General features: G+C 44.4%; 1 long non-coding RNA gene across 1 annotated transcript in view; it reads left to right on the top strand.

Moving 5' to 3' along the window:
* Positions 1-360: 360 nt before the first annotated feature.
* The window catches only part of LOC308478781, a 33,558-nt gene continuing 17,478 nt past the window's right edge, over positions 361-16,440 (top strand). Inside the window, exon 1 of the long non-coding RNA XR_013987260.1 lies at positions 361-452. This is a non-coding gene — a long non-coding RNA (uncharacterized lncRNA). The remainder of the gene's footprint in view (positions 453-16,440) is intronic.

Here is a 16,440-nt window from a genome sequence, read left to right as displayed (position 1 = left end):
TGCACTGACAAAAGAATCTCCTTAGCATGACTTTGAATTTCTGTATTGCAGTCATTCCGTTAGCAGTTCAGCATAATAACTCACACCTCTTTTTTATGCTCAGATGAAAGAACAGATCTAGCATGTCTTATATTTTTATTTAAACTTCCATCTGTCCCATTCCTTGTTATTTAGGAAAGGTAACAGCTCTCCCCTTCCCCCCAGCGTAGGCTGGGCTATTACAACATTTGCCCCAAGGAGGGGTTCTTGTAATGCTTCCAAACTAAGCCTTCCAAAATCTAGATTGCAAGAAATTATTCTCCCTGTGCAGAATGGGTTCATGGGAAAAAGCTATCCCATGAGCCCTTGCTGCAAAGAGGAGGAGGAAAGCCTATATAAAGAAGGCTGCTTCCTTTGGAGCTCACAGCCGTTTTGTCTTACGAGCTGCAGGTGGACTTCTCTTCTATTACTTGGTATGTTAACCAGCAATTGCAGGGTGGGGCAGGACGGTTGGTGGCCAATTTTAATTCTTCATCTAGCGCTGAAGTGATGATGAAAATAATAATAATAATAATTTATTTCTACCCCACCCATCTGGCTGGGTTTCCTCAGCCACTCTGGGCGGCTTCCAACAAAAGATTAAAAACACATTAAAACACCAGTCATTAAAAACTTCCTTAAACAGGGCTGCGTTCAGATGCCTTCTAAAATTCAGATAGTTGTTTATTTCCATGACATCTGATGGGAGGCTGTATGCTATCATTGGTAATATAAACTGAATTAACTGCTGTGGTGTGAGTTTATTCCAGTGCTTTCCAAACACATTCAATGCTTCTGGCTGCTTGTGTTGTTGACTTAGAGTTGGCCATTAAAAAATAAATAAATTGCTTGGTGGTTTGGCAGCCCCCTAGAAATGTGCATCTCCTGGTCGTCTTGGTTGTGAGGACGCTATTGGAGGGGAGCTTGGGCCCCACAAAAGGTGGATGTGGCGCAGTGGCAACGCACCTAGGCAGCGGTGTGTGTTGTATTGGCACGGGGGGGGGTGTAGTATGGTAATCTGGTCAGGTTTAAGCTTTCAAACTTGTTTTGCCTGCACAGAGTTCACTTGTCGTAAAGTAGCAATGACATTTGGTTGGAAGATCTTTGTTGGGGTCTTCAGGGTTGGCTCTGGGGGCAGGTTGATGGGAGTTGGACTGTGTGGTAGGTCTGTTGGACTGTGGTGGAAATGGCATTGGGCAGGATCAACATAGTATTTGGGGGGGGGGCTAAGGGGACGATTGACAACTGCACCCCCAAACTTGGGATATCTGCCTGTTAGGAATCTGCACCCGTGTTTCCCAGTGAGACTTCGCTTGCTTGGCTTGCACCACGGCAAGGTTCGACGCTGGCCGACACCCATGGAACGAGTTTGGGGCGGATCCATTCCATCAACATGGGCCTTGTGGAATGAGGAACTGATCCTGGGGCCTGATGCCATGCCAACCCTTACTCTGCCTGCTGCTGTCAAAGATTTGGCCTGGTTTTACCCTATCACCATTGTGCAGCCTTTTTATTTTGCTGCTCTCATGGGTCACGTAATGCGCCTGCCTGGGCAAAAAGAGTTCAAGGTGGTATCCAGTTAAGCAGTTCCATTAGCAATAGAGTTTCCGTTTGTGCAGGAGATAAAAGTCCTCTCCTCCTGCCTCCCCCCCCCCCCCAACCATGTACTCTCCCCAAATCCGCTCCGGAGGATTGTGAGTAAACCCAGAACAGGTTTGGAGAAGGTGAAGCACACCCATCAGGTAAGGGGAGGAGGCTGAGGTAAAGTTTGTCTATGTGAAGAGATTCAGGTGTGCAGTTTGTGAAGAGACGGAAGGAGAATTTGGGCAAGCCCTTTCAAGCATCAGAATAATGTGTGAGGAGGCCACAAAGACCCACCAACTAGCCCCCAGCCCCAATTCTGTGACCAGGCAAAGTGACTCTACATGGGTTGACAGTGCCCTCAGAGCCCCTTTCATTTCTTGCCCAATGTTCACACTTTTCTTTTAAAATGAAGGGGATGTTTGTTTGTTTGTTTGTTTGTTTGTGTAGCAGGGATTCCTGCTCTCCCTCTCCCCACCCCCCAAGTTGCGCTTTAATTGCTTTGGAGGTGGAAGTCTATTTGGGGATGTTGTATCTCAACAATTCCAAGTTTTTCCACTGCTAAATGGGTATTTTGTGGCGCTCGTGACAGTTTCTTTGATTTCCAAACGTGCCTCTGGACCTGAAAAGTTGCACTGGGTGGGGAACTGTTCACCTTCATGTGCTGTGTTGTTAGTTTAACTGCATTATTTTTGGCATTTCTGTACTCTGCTCTGAAATATTACAATGTGAGTGGTCAATCTTTTCTGATAAAAAGTAAGATTAAAAATGTACATATACATATAGGAATCCTCAATGCAAGGTGGATCCTGATGTGACAAAGATCTCGCCTTGTGTGGAGGAGCCTAATGTGGTATTAACTGGCATCTGTCTTCAAAGAAATGTTGTGTTTGGCATAATCTTCATGCGTATGCACAGTATTGGAACAGGGGCGAAGGTTAAAGGTTTTGCTCAGTGCTAGGGATGCATGAGAAATTCAGTTTTGTTTGCCTCTTGATAAGGAACAAAGTAACTTGCACTTCTCGAACCAAACATAGCTATTTTTCTGTGAAATGTTCTATAGTTCTCCAACCGAAGTGTTCAAAAATGCATATATGAGGAGAAAGCATGCATTAAAGTGCACCTGTTAATGAAAATAGCATATATAAACATGCATTATACTAGGGGGGCAAGTGCCAAAACCACCTAAAAATATGTGTTTATTAGGAAAAGTTAACACTAAAATGCTGATGAATTTTCATGAGGATTAGAATTTTTTATATATTATAATAATCCTCAAATTGCTGTGGAAATGTGGAAAACAGGATTGAAGATTGGAAAAAATGAGAAGCTGAGAGAAATGGAAATTGGCAGGATTGCTCCTTTCTAATTCAGCGCTTTGACAAGCCCCTGAAGAACGATTTAACCTTGCCCTCCACCCACCCCCGTTTATTGAGCATCGTCTCTTAATTCTGCACTCTCTTTGAACATCCAAATAATTTTACTGCTCCACAAAGGCTGCTCTTGAACAGAGGTGACTTCAGGAGCAAGTCACTTACTTTAATTTCTAAACATCTCTGTGCAGAATCTACCACTGTGCCTATCTTCCTGTTCCTGTCCAAAACACATGAACAGCTAGTGTAACCTATCCCCATTTGATCAGTGCCTCCCAGTTTCTTTTCCGCTGCTGGTAAACAACCCCTGGAACATGGTTTGTATCTAGAATGTAAAATTAAACCTTAATTTTGCCTTTCTGTTCCATAGCTGGCAGAATCCTTTAATTAGACACAGGAAGAATGTGCTAGGCATTCTCATTCTCTCTCTCTCTCTCTCTCTCTCTCTCTCACACACACACACACACACACACACACACATATTTACTTTCTTTAACTCTCTAACAATCCCTGTGGAGGCAAGTAGCATTCAGGAAATAGACAAAGAGGAATCTAAGGTAACAAGCAAGTAATGTTAAGAGCAGAGCAAAAGTTCATTGGGGAGAAGGAGCAAAAGCTTTACCCCTTTGGTGAACAAATACTTTCAGACAGGTATTGATCTAAGCCGAGGAGGAAAAGTGTTCGCCTGCCATCATGAAATAGCGCTTATTAGGGGTGAAAAATGCAAGAACGAGGTTACAAGTGGTGAAGAGAGAAACTAAACATTTGTTTGTGATCAAGAGTTTGGGAGAGAGGGAAGGAAAATATTTTTTCCTTGCTAGCAGCCCAGATTATAGAAGCGCACGAGAGCTCCTATGGTTAAGGTAAGCAGTAAAAACAGGTGCCGGTCATTATAAGTTTATTAAAATGGTGTATCAGTAAGTCATTCTGCCCACTGCTGATGTAAGCAAGAAACAGGCACAGGGCAACTCACTAGAGCTTTCCTCTAGCAATACACAAAGGTTGGTATTTAACTAAACAAGTGGACCGATTTCCACTTGTGCAGTGGGGCTTTCCCCTCCCCTCCTTACCCCATGTGCCCCCTACACCATCCCCAAATCTGCTCCAGAGCATTGAGGGTCAACAGATTTGGGGGCATCAACCTTACCTTGCCGTTTCTCAGCTTTGTAAAACTTGATCCCACATGAAATAGCCTTAATTCTGATCTTTAAACCAGCAGTCAATAAATCCATGCTAGATTTTTGGCACCCGCTAAGGACATTCTTGTTATGCCTACCCAGATGCTTAGAAAGGCTAATGTGAATTATAATCTGTTATAGTATTTTAACTTCCTGTACATTTTAATCTATTTTACATATTTCCTGATTCTGCCTTTTTGTAAATCGCTTTGCGTTTTTTGTTTTTTAAAGAATCAAGGGGTGTATAAATTTTATGAAATAAATAGTAAATAAATCCATGCATCCAAACATAGGAACATTGTAAAATATGGAATATTTTTCTTCTTTAAATACTAAGAAATAAACTGTGGGGAACATATGTCAGGCAGCCATGACTGATCACAGCTCCATGGCTTGTCTGCGCTGTTTTGGTTTCCACATTGCATGTTCTTCACTGGAAATCTCAGGCATGTTTGGCATCTGGAATCGCCAAACATGAATTGTTCCAAAAAGTGGCTTGAAGACCTGTTTGAGTGAAATGCTGGTGCAGGAGGAAATCACAAGAGACAGCCAAAGGCTGCCCCCTCCATCACTTTTTCTTGCTCATGTCCTCAAGACACACAGGTCAGACATGTTAGCAGATGCAGCCTTAGAGAAAAGTGTGTAGGTGTTTAGCTGCATCATACAAGACGCACAGCTGTTTGGTGAAACTGTTTGGAAATTGCAGCTTGTCTAACAGTCTTGGGACAAGGGTCGCTTCATTCATTACTTTCAAAGACTACACATTTTTTTTTTAAGAATATCAAACACCCAATTCTGGTCTGAATCAGATGCATGTTCTTTTTTTCACTGCACCAAAACAAAAACCTCTCCTGGGGAGGTTGCAAAGTGCTTCCACAGTGTATATGCAGCTACACCACTGCTTCACCCACCCACCCCTGAAGCATAGTGTAGCAATGAGGATGTGAGTATTTTCAGCTTGTTCATATCTCTCCCTTGTGACTTGGGAACTGCCTCACTCTCAGCGGATCTGCACACTGCAGATTTTTCCTTCTGCTGCCACTTTGGCGCCACATCCGTATTGGTTCCTCACAAAACCAATATAGAAACGAAGCAACACTCACTCTTCTCCCTCCCCGCCCCCAAAGTTTCAGCCACAAAAGGGTGCCTTAGACCAAAAGTACCCAAGAGCATGTGCAGAGTGCAACAAGGGAAAGTGAGTAGAAAAGGGGATTTTGGGCTGAGCTCCCATGATGCATGGCTCCCCGCCATCCACTGGTTAGTATAGCTGTCTCAGGCAGGAAAGTTTTTATGTTTAATGCAGGATTTTTGGATTTTAAGCACCCAAGGATTTAAGCATTCAAGGATTCTGTTATGTGCATAGCATTCTAGTATCTTTATACATACTGTTTCCTCCTAAAGAGACAGCTGGTCAATAAAAATAAGACCATTGGTTTGAAGGCAACTACCTGGAAATTTTTGGGACGTGGGTGGCACTGTGGGTTAAACCACAGAGCCTAGGGCTTGCTGATCAGAAGGTCGGCGGTTCGAATCCCCGCAACAGGGTGAGCTCCCGTTGCTTGGTCCCTACTCCTGCCAACCTAGCAGTTCGAAAGCACATCAAAGTGCAAGTAGATAAATAGGTACCGCTCCAGCGGGAAGGTAAACGGCGTTTCCATGCGCTGCTCTGGTTCGCCAGAAGCGGCTTAGTCATGCTGGCCACATGACCCGGAAGCTGTATGCCGGCTCCGTTGGCCAATAAAGTGAGATGAGCGCTGCAACCCCAGAGTCGGTCACGACTGGACCTAATGGTCAGGGGTCCCTTTACATTTACCTTACGTGGAAATTTCAGCTAGTCGAAAACGCAGCAGCCAGATGACTAGCTGGGGTTACGTTTAGAACTCACAAAGGCCCTGTTTTAAAGCAGCTACCATATTGGCCCGAATATAAGCCGCACCTGAATATAAGCCGCACCTTCAAAATTCAAGGGGGGGGGGAGAAAAAAGACAATACCTGAATATAAGCCGCTCCCTTAAAATTCTGAAGGCACTCACACCTGTTCCGTTTTACCGTAAAAGTAATTTTTTGCAAGGTCGTGAATTTAAGCCACACTTTAACTTTCTATGGTCGGAATTTGGGGGGGAAAGTGCGGCTTATATTCAGGCAAATGTTGATTTCCAGTTTTGGGGTCCAATTCAAGATGCTCACATTAGTTTTCTGAAACCCCCGTATGACTTAGTCTCAAAGTATCTTGAAGACCACCTCCCTCCCTACAGACACCCTTGGGTGCCAAGATCAGCAGAGAGGGCTGCTCTTGATTGTTCCACCACTCTCAGAACTTAAGAAGGTGACAAGTCAGGAGAGGGCATCCTCTGTGGCAGCCTCTTAAGTTGTGGAATTTCCACCCCAGAGAGGCTCTTCTGCCATATTCATTGTGCAGCTTGCATTATATTCTGAAGACACACCTCTTTACGTCCCAACGGCTTTGACACCTGAGATATTTGGACCCACCCTATTCTTGTCCCAAACTGTCATACCCTCCAACATTTCTCTGATGAAAATAGGGACATCCTATTCCATAATAATAATAATTTTACTATTTATAGCCCATCCATCTGACTGGGTTGCCCCAGCCACTATGGGTGGCTTCCAACATATATTTAAAAAATGTAAAAAAATAAAAAACTTTCTTCTACAGGGCTGCCTTCAGATGGCTCGGGGATTTGGATAACTCCATACAATGTTAGCATTTCTCCAATGAAAATAGGGACGTTCTAAGGAAAAGTGGGACATTCCGGGGTCAAATCAGAAACTGGGAGTACTTCTGTAAATCCAGGACTGTCCCTGGAAAATGGGATACTTGGAAGGTCTGCTGTTTTTCATTTTGTAGTATTAAACTGTTGTTATCCTATGTGGGCCCTTATGGTGAAGAGTAGATAATAAATCATATTACCGTACTAACAATGGGAGAACACAAAACATGGCATTTAGACAACTTCGCCTCTGTTTTTTGTTCCTGGGGCTGACTAGTTCCCACTAACCTTTACGTGGGAATTGACTGCTTCTGGTCAAGCCTCCCCCTTTTTTCTGCAGTTTTGGAGCTGCTGGGAGTAGCTGCCTGTGAAGTTGGGAGCCAGCTTGCTTACGTACCAGAAAATGTGCACAATATTTTGTCATTTTCCCCCAGCTGTTTTATCCTTCCTCACCTGTTGAGAGGAATGTGATTAGGCAATAAGCATTAAATTTACCAGCCGAGCTGCAGAAAAGAACACAGGGATGAGGAACAGTGTTTGCGGCGCGATAAGCTAATGAAACGCAGGGGAGAGCCACGGAGATGCGCGGTGAGGCCCAAACCATTAAGGTACAGAGCAGTCTGCCTAACTCTTAACTGAGTAGGTAAAGGATGAGAGGTAACTTTTTCTGGATTGTATCTTGAAAAAGAGAGAAAAGGGAAGGATCAGTGTGTGAAGGCACTTTTCTGACTTCCTGAGCTGAAGTTAAGCAAACTTTTGATGGAAGAACGATATGCTTGTACCTTCAGGGCTTAGGAATTCTTTCTTTGCAAATATTTTTGCGATGATCGCATTTGCAGTGACGTTATGAGTTTGTGCTTATTTTTCCTTCTGACCACTGATTTGTTGTGGTTGCTGTTTCAGACTTAACTGTTGCCTTGTCCATGTCTTAACATGAATCTGGTGTATTAAAGCCTAGATGCCCTTTGTGGCATTTTGAGTTCTTTCCCCTGCTCCCCGAAATGCCTACACAAAGTCTTAGCTGCAGATGAGTTCCTTTGCTGTTGGTTGACACTTTCTGCTTCTCCCGAGGCTGCTGCTGGGAGTCACAGGGAAAGTTTGAAGTGTAAGGACAGGCATAGGCAAACTCGGCCCTCCAGATGTTTGGGACTACAACTCCCATCATCCCTGACTACGGACTGGTCCCATTAGCTAGGGATGATGGGAGTTGTAGTCCCAAAACATCTGGAGGGCCAAGTTTCCCTGTGTCTGTGTAAGGAGGACAAAGGGAGAATGAATGTGGGAAAACAAAAGTGCTTTTCTTCAGCTTTATGTACACACACAGCCTAAGGAATTGGTAAATACAGTTGAACCTTGGTTCAGAATCCATTACAGAAGTCCGTTCAACTTCCAAAAAAGTTCAAAAACCCAGGTGCAGCTTTGTTTGGCTGCAGGAACTTCATGTACTAATCGGAAGCCGTATAAGCTGCGTTGGACATTCAGGTTCCAAAGAACGTTTGCACTCACTTTTGGGTTTGTGGCTTTTGGGAGCCAAAACATTCAAGTCGCAAGGCGTTCAACAACCAAGGTATGACTGTATCAGGGAAAAAATTGAAAAGGGCCTTCTTTGACTGTGTTGTGAATAGGGATGGGTTTCAGTTTGCATTTAATGGTGAACTTACATAATTTGCATTTTATGAAACCATGTGCGAACCAAAATGTTGCCATCATTTGAAAGTCACATTTCTCTGAATGCAGTTCCGAATGCTCCAAATGCATTTTTCCAGCCCAAGTAACATGTATGAAGATAAACGTACTGAGGTAAAGCAGAGGTTGGATGGCCATCTCTCATGGGTGCTTTAGCTGAGATTCTTGAATTGCAGGTGGTAGGACAAGATGATCCTCGGGGGGGGGGGGGAAGGGCCCAGGAAGAGAACTGAGCTGAATGTAGAAGGGTCTGCAAGTGAGCAGCTTGTAGAGACACAAGGGTGTCTCTCTGGAAAGCTGAGTTGGGCAGTGGATTTTGCTTTTTGGAGTAGGTAAGCTTGTTTGCTTCCTCCTTTGCTCAACCTGCATATCTGTAAACAAATCTCATATATTCCAAAGTGCCATACGCCTCCTGCGACCTCCTTTAAAATGAAACCAATCCTGGAAAGCGCTGAGCCCCCAGAACTTCTCGCCACTTAGGAAAGGTGCCATAGCAATCTAACACTAAGAAGGTGGGTGCTCACACTTCTGTAATTGACCCCACATTTGCTCAGATACATATAACATAAGGCTGGAGTTTCATCTTGATAACCTCCAAGGGGTTTATATCAACCCCTCTGGAAGTCATGGAATCACAGAGTTGCAGAGTTGCAGGGCAAGCCCCTGCAATGTAGAAATCTCAACTAAAGCATCCATGACAGATTGCCAGCCAACTCTGCTTAAAAACCTCCAAGGAAGAAGAGTCCACAACCTCCCAAAGGAGACCATTCCACTGTTGATCAGCTCTTGCTGTCAGAATGCTCTTTGGAATCTCCCTTCTTGTAACTTGAAGCCCTTGATTCGAGTCCTACCCTTCAGAGCAAGAAAACAAGCTTGTTCCCTCTTCCATGTGACAGCCCTTCAGATATTTGAAGATGGCTATCCTATCTCCCCTCAGTCTCCTCTTTTCCAGGCTAAACATACCCAGCTCCTTCAAGTGCTCCCCATAAGGCTTCGTTTCCAGACCCTTGATCATATTGGTTGCCCTCCTCTGCACACATCCTGGCTTGTCAGCTTCCTTCTTAAGTTGTTTGTGGTGCCCAGAATTGGACATAGTATTCCAGGGCTTGAACTAGACCCATCAAAAAAGCATTTCAGGAAAACGCATTGTAAACTTCAAAGTCGGAAATTACGTTGGCGAAAGATGGAACCCTACAGCGCCATCTGGTGTCACAGTGTTATAACGCATGTAAAACACTTTTTTCTTTACTAATGTAGCTGAGTCCCAGGTGTGATCTGACCAAGGCAGAATAGAGTGGTACTGCTACTTTCCCTGATTTGGACACTATACTTCAGTTGATGCAGCCTAGAATAACATTAGATCCCACCCCCCGCTGCATCACACTGTTGACACATGTTAAGCTTGTGGTCTGCTAAGACCCCTAGATCCTCCTTTTCAAATGTACTGCTGGTAAGCCAGGTGTCCCCCGTCTTATATTTGTGCATCTGGTTCTTCGTGCCAAGGTGCATGAAAAGCATATGCTCCTCTCCCGAGCTGGACTGCTCTCCTGAGTTTTCAGGCAGATCTGTTTATCTGTATGCTGCTTAGCTCCTGCTCTTTTGGCTGTCAGACGGCCTTGAGGCCACTTTCCTCCATGTTCCCACACCTGGAGGGTCCGCTCGTGGCTTTTGAACATTAAAAGCAACGCTGGCCTTTTTCCCATTTCCTTGTGGCTCCGGTGCTGAGTTTGCTTCTTGCAAGCAGTGCTATGCCAAGAGACATGTAATGAGCTGTATAACTTTAATTCAACAAATTGAATACATAACTTGATGAAAGGCAGGTATTTTAATTTAATCTTTGCCAGGCTGAGCTCTTTATTTTACTCTGCTCTCCTGCTGGCATCTCTGTTTGCCTTGCATTCAATCCTTCAGAGCTGACTCAAGGGCAGGATGCCCCAGGAACAGCAGGATGTCACCTTTTATAATGAATGAAACCCTTGAAAGGGTGACCTGGAAATGCTTTTGTTTTGCTGAGTTTCAGAATGGTAGCCACTTCACATTTGTATCCGTTAGACACATTATAATTCCCCGAACAACAGGGCTGGGAGTTAAAACAGTGGAAGAGGTGGGTGGGGGAACCAAATTGCAATAAATCATGCTTTTATAAATCTGAGAAGAGAACCACACTCATGAATAAGTCCATCTGCTCTCCATCTGCTTAAAGGTGAGGCTCGCCCATAGCCTTAGCATCAAAGGCAGAGGTGGAGGGCATGCAGTCCTTCAGACGGCAATGAACTCCACTTCCCATCATCCCCAGCCAGCATGTCCAGTGATCGAAGTTGACGGAAGCTAGAGGTACCACAATCTGGAGGGTCATGATGCTTGAGCTAACTGGTACATGCATGGTAATGAACTTGCAGAGCCTTGCATGAGGCTTGCATAGCCTTCCCCACCAAACACTTGGAACCTTTAATATGAACCAGGGTTTACGCCTGTAAATATCCTGATCATGCAGCACGCCCATCACATGAAATAGGTGTGTGTATGTGAATGAGCTGGATTGGAATGTCCTGGATAGCTCAGTTGGTTAGAGTATGGTGCTGATAACCCCAAGGTTGCAGGTTCAATCGCCGTAAGGGACAGCTGCATATTCCTGCATTGCAGCCAGTTGGACTTAGGTGATCCTCAGGGTCCCTTCCAATTCTATGATTCTGTGATCAGGCTTCTGGCTATAATGTGTGTAGATTCCAGCTCTTATTAAAATGTCCACATCTCCAAAGGGTCAGGATGGATGAGCCCAAAGCTTTCTCCTCCTCCTCCTGCCGTGGAAGCAACTTGTATACTAGGGTGACTAGTGGTTTTTGGAGAGGTTCACATCATGGCATTTCGAGGCAATGCTGTTTGGTTTGTCTTGCTGTTTGCCTGCAACCCGTATGTCATTTCATCCCTATCAAGGTCCACAGGGAGGAAATAGTCTCCTATGTCACCTTGGTCATAGACGAGATCCCATGAAATCATCCAGAATATTGAAATGCTGCGTCATACTTAGAAAGGAACATTAGGTGGGGAACAGTCTGTAACCTAGGCAATGAGAGATGTTATGGTCAGCAGGGAGAGGGAGGTTTCGGAGAGTGTGTGTCTGTCTACATCACTTGTGTGAGAAGTTCCGTTAATGAAAGCTGGCTGCTGGCATGCTATCAGAACAAACTCTGAGGTGAAAGTAAAACCTGGGATCCGAACTCTGGCTGAGGCTCATAAAGGAAACGGAGGCTCAAACTGTGCATTAAATGGAGTGACATTATTCTTTCCTCTGCGTTTTCAAACTCAAAGCAGCCTGGGCAGGCTCCAGGCAGTAAAAGTGGGCAAGCAGGCATAGCCCTTTCCCATCAGGCTCTTTTCCACGTCAGAATTGTACTCACTAAGCTGCCTTTTCATTCATAAATTAGCATGAGGGTGGTGGGATATGAGGAATACACATCTTCCTTTCTCTAAAGATGAAGTAATAGCTTGGGGGAGGGTATTTTTAAATGAAAAAGGACCGAGGGGAGGTTTAACAGCAAGCATCCCTAACCCTTTGGTTTTTTTGTTATTGATCATGTTCTCAATTTCTGTGCTGGATACTGTTATGAATGGATTTGACCCTAAAGGACAGCCTACAATATTTTAAATAAATTTAATAAATATGGCCAGCAGACTACTAATCCACATAACAACACCATATGCGTATATCTACTCAGAAGCAAGTCCCATTGAGTTCAGTGGGACTTAAACCCAAATAAATGGGCATAGGATTAAGAATCATAATGTGCCGTTTTGAGCCTAACTGTGTGCATTAAGCTTCAACAGGTTGGCAGCTTGAGGATGACTAATGATGTTGTCTTTAAAGATGGGACGCGGTTGGTGTTGTGGTCTAAACCACTGAGCCTCTAGGGCTTACTAATCAGAAGGTCAGCAGTTCAAATCCTCATGACGGAGTCAACTCCTATTGCTTTGTCCCAGCTTCTGCCAACCTAGCAGTTCAAAAGCACACCAGCGCAAGTAGATAAATAGATACTGCTGTGGCGGGAAGGTAAATGGCATTTCTGTGTGCTCTGGCACTCATCATGGTGTCCTGTTGCGCCAGAAGCATGTTTTTACATGAGTAGAATGTGTCCTTTTATTTAAATTGCTTCTCTGGGTTACTTGTGGGGTCTGCCTAGTGGTTTTTACATGAGTAGAATGTGTGCTTTTATTTAAAATGCATTTCTGGGTTACTTGTGGGGCATAGAAATTTGTTCATATTTTCCCCCCAAAATATAGTCCAGCCCACCACATGGTCTGAGGGACGGTGAACTGCCCCATGGCTGGAAAAGGTTGCTGGTCCCTGTTTATAGCGATGTGGCTGAAAGCTGAAAATAGGCAGGTTTGAATCTACGGTACAGTCATACCTTGGGTTAAATATGCTTCAGGTTGAACATTTTCAGGCTGTGTTCCACGGCAACCCGGAAGTAATGGAATGTGTTACTTCCGGGTTTTGCCACATGTGCAGACGCTCAAAATGATGTCATGCGCAGAAGCGGTGAATCACGACATACGCACGTGCAGACGCGGGGTGCGTTCTGCTCAGGATGCGAATGGGGCTACGGAATGGATCCCATTTGCATCCAGAGGTACCACTGTACTAGCCTTGTAAAATACATGTGGCTTGCATACAACATAGCACTAAGTAACTGTCCTGCACTTCCCTCAAAATCTGTCCTCAGGAGCAATCTGGAGCAGAGTTGGGGAGGACATGGGGCGCATACAGGCTGAGAAGAAGTGAGAAAGTCCCATTTCACAAGTGGAAATCCTTGAGTTGAGAGGATGTATACTTAGCACTATGCTGGATTCAAGCCTGATATTGAGTACCAACTCAGTTCTCCGTTCTGTGTCTTAACAAATTTGAATAGTCTTGTCATTCAGACAGCCTTCTTGCTGGCATGTTGCTGGCAGGTATTTTACCGCCGCACACAGCACCACAAAATCCACACAAGAATTTCACCACAAGAGGTTTGGAGAAGGGCTGCAGCTTAGTGGTACAGCTTCTGTTTGGCATGGGAAGGTCCCAGATTCAATCCTGAAGAGTCACAGCGTGCATACAGCAGTGGTCTGGGCTCCTAAGGCAACTTCCAGTGTGGCTACTTTCTCATGTTTTGTACCCTCACAAACTCCTCCCTCCCAGATCTCTTTAGATAACAAAATATTGAATCTAGGATCTCATCCGTTCTGTCTGCTCTATTGATTTTCTTCTTGAGGCATGCAGCCCAGTGGCACCTCAAGATCAAACCGTGCCATATTAATGGTCTCAATACTGCTGCAGGTAGTCTGAAAGAAGAGATACAACTCATCATTGAGGCACTGGAACCTAGCGGATGTTTCCTAATCTCTTCCTTTATTTTTTTAAAAAAGTGTTTTAAAAGGTAATGGGATAAGAGATTTACTTAACAGAAGTGAATGCCTTCAGGTTAAAGTTGTTTGTTAAGAAGACTCAATGCAATTTATTATAGTTTAGCTTGCTTAAAAAAAATAAAATCCAGTTATTCAACTATCAGTACTGTCTTGGTAAATGGATAGCACAGAGGGGAGAATCCTGAATGAGCTCAATAACCTTTTCTTGAACATTTACCATCAAATGAAGCTTTTAAAAACGAACATAAAAGTAGCATGATTCGAAATTGAAGGATGCGTTAATAAAAACTCTTGACTCTAGAGTTAGTAGAAATAAATGAAAGAAAAGCCTCAACTTCTACAATTCAAGGAGCTCATCTGAAATGTTGGCTGTACAACAGCACCTAAACCCCGCCTCCTCTATTTCTTATTTTAGAAAATAATTATCAGTGTGTCCGTCCGTTAAGGTTAACAAACAAAGCTATGTTAGTTCCAAAACTAGCACAGGAAAAGAAAGCGGGAGAAGATGAGTACAGAAGACACAGCTGGGAAAACAGCAGATAAACTCCTACAGGTGAGAATCTAGATCGGGGGAAAGAACAGAAATTACCATTGCAAGGAATTTAGTGACATTAACAATAAAGCTCAAATCTGCATTCCAGGTTTGATCCGATATTATTAAAATGTTCTTCAAGGGCAATGAATGTTGGAGCTTTCTCCTTTCAAGAATAAGTTTTCTTGAGATACTCTTTCTAGAAAGATGCTTTCTTGAAGGACACAAACTCTGGGATTCAGGGCCTTTGAAATACGCTTGGCTTTGGGGGATCTTTCCCCCTGCAGAATAAATCCTAAATCAATACCAATTTGTAAGGCGCCTCCTCTGCTTGTGCTTCTCCATCATAGGACCACTTCTAAAGGTAAAAGGTAAAGGATCCCTGGACGGTTAAGGCGACTATGGGGTTGCAGCGTTCATCTCACTTTCAGGCCGGGGAAGCCGGCGTTTGTCCGCAGACAGCTTTCCGGGTCATGTTGCCAGCAGGACTAAACCGCTTCTGGCGCAACAGAACATCATGACTGTAATGCCGTTTACCTTCCCACCGCAGCAGTACTTATTTATCTACTTGCACTGGTGTGTTTTTGAACTGCTCGGTTGGCAGGAGCTGAGACAGAGCAACGGGAGCTCACCCCGTCATGCGGATTTGAACGGCTGACCTGATCGGGAAGCTCAAGAGGCTCGGTGGTTTAGACCACAGCTCCACCTGTGTCCCTAAGGACCACTTCTACTCCCAACAGCTGGCAACTCATGAATGGTTATGCTGGTGGCTCAGTCTCACTGCTTCAGGGCGCAAGTGTATGACAGGCACCGGACATCTGAATGGTACTGCATGCCAGCGGTGAAATATTTTATAGGGGAACAATTAGGACCTGAGGTGCCAGCTTGTGAGGGTGATGGAGGGATGTCACGTGTGTGAGGTCGTGACCTCCCAACATTGCACATGTGAGCATCGTACCTCTTTCTCTAAAGCTAGGCAGAAGCTTCCTAGACTTTGGGAAGAAGGTGCAGGCTTTTAATACTCTAATTTACTGTGAACATTTAGGGGGCTAGCCTAGTCCCCCTAGTCCACTGACCACACACCACTGCTGCATGCAGATGTATTTCTCGTGTCTGGGACGTGGTCACCACAATCCCTTAACTGTTTAGGTCCAGATGTTTGCCGCGGTTCTTCCGTGTCAAGTCTTGGGATCGCAACTTACTGTAGAAAATGGAACCTGACATTCCCACGGCTTTGTGTAGTGACACAGTCTGCCATAACCCACATGCGGTGGAAGCAGGTGCTAATTAAAATTGCAAGCTAGAGGGAGCATGAATTAAGGAGACAAAGAGCACAGAAGCCAGAACAGAATAATCTGTGAGCAAGTCGGCCTTGATTTTCTAATTCACAATCGCCCCAGAAATTGTTAGATGAAATGTACTTAAATACAGCATCTATCACTCCATAGAACAATCACCAGGACAGCATGTAATTAGAGCCCTCTTTAACTATAAGCAGCATGGGGCATTTTCTCATCTCCAGGCACTTGTCCCTGAAGTGATGGCAAAATCCCAGGCAATAGTGCGGTCTGAAAGATATGCTTCCTTCTTTACTCCTCCTTACACACACACACACACACACACACACACCCACACCCCTGACCCACTGACACAGACACCATTTCATAATTTTGAATTTTAATGAGACTCAATCATTATGGCGCAGTTCTTCAGCCACACTGGGTGCATGAATCATGTATTGAAAAAAGACGAGGCAAACACTCAGCATTCTGTGTATTGTAAGATTCTACCAAAAAGCACATTTTCACAATGTTCGACTTCCAAAAGATTTCACTCTTCATTTACCCCCCCCCCCAGCAAGTTTCTAGCCCTCTTGGCAATTGCATAAATATTCTTGTGTGGTTAATGCGTGGTGAAATATTGCTGCTAAAAAG

The sequence above is a fragment of the Podarcis pityusensis genome (assembly GCF_964106645.2).
Source record: "Podarcis pityusensis genome assembly, chromosome: 6".
Lineage (NCBI taxonomy): Eukaryota > Metazoa > Chordata > Lepidosauria > Squamata > Lacertidae > Podarcis > Podarcis pityusensis.
The sequence above is the reverse complement of the archived record's forward strand: the minus strand, read 5'-3'. Positions and strand labels throughout refer to the sequence as shown.